This window comes from Ceratotherium simum, chromosome 24 (assembly GCF_057802395.1).
Source record: "Ceratotherium simum simum isolate JZ-2026a chromosome 24, ASM5780239v1, whole genome shotgun sequence".
Lineage (NCBI taxonomy): Eukaryota > Metazoa > Chordata > Mammalia > Perissodactyla > Rhinocerotidae > Ceratotherium > Ceratotherium simum.
In genome coordinates this window covers 26,047,048-26,047,664 of record NC_141923.1, presented here as the reverse complement: position 1 = coordinate 26,047,664, position 617 = coordinate 26,047,048, and the positions used below count along the sequence as shown (strand labels likewise).

General features: G+C 42.5%; 1 protein-coding gene across 6 annotated transcripts in view; it reads left to right on the top strand.

Moving 5' to 3' along the window:
* The window catches only part of ADCK1 (aarF domain containing kinase 1), a 142,355-nt gene that overhangs the window by 661 nt on the left and 141,077 nt on the right, over positions 1–617 (top strand). The window lies entirely within an intron of this gene.

Below are 617 nucleotides of genomic sequence, written 5' to 3'. Positions count from 1 at the left end.
GACAAGGAGGGGAAAGGAAGGAGCGCGCAACGCGCAGGCGCCCTAGGCGAGGGCCTTCTGGGATTTGTAGTTCTTTGAACAAGAGAACTATTCGGTTCTCATCTAACGAGACCGAGCGGTTATAAAGGCATCAGCGCTTTGGTTAAGAAAAGCAAATGCATCGCTCGTACACTATGACATGAGAGGGCGTTCCCTAGGCAAAATAAAGAAGTTGAGATGCTTTTTAAGCCGCTTTATTTTATTTCCCACTCAGTCTCGTTCTCCTTGTAGGAGTCTCAAATACAAGAGCCTTCCCGGGACGGCAACGTTATATAAAAGGGTGACAGGGTTTTAAAACAATAGAAAATCGTGAGACTGGCGAATGGAGAATTAATTCTTGGACGCTCTGAAAACATTCACACTCAAAACTTTTCTTTAAACGCTGTCCCCTACCCCCTTACCTATCCCCCAAAACACTCTCCTGGGGAGGTATTGTGTGACCCTTAGTAAGTAACCTTTAGTAGAACACTCCTCATGTGTATTATGCATGTATGTTTTTATGTGTATGTGTTTTAGATTGGTTATGTGTTTTACATAGATTATGGATTAAACATAATCTTTGATGAAGTGATAGGATA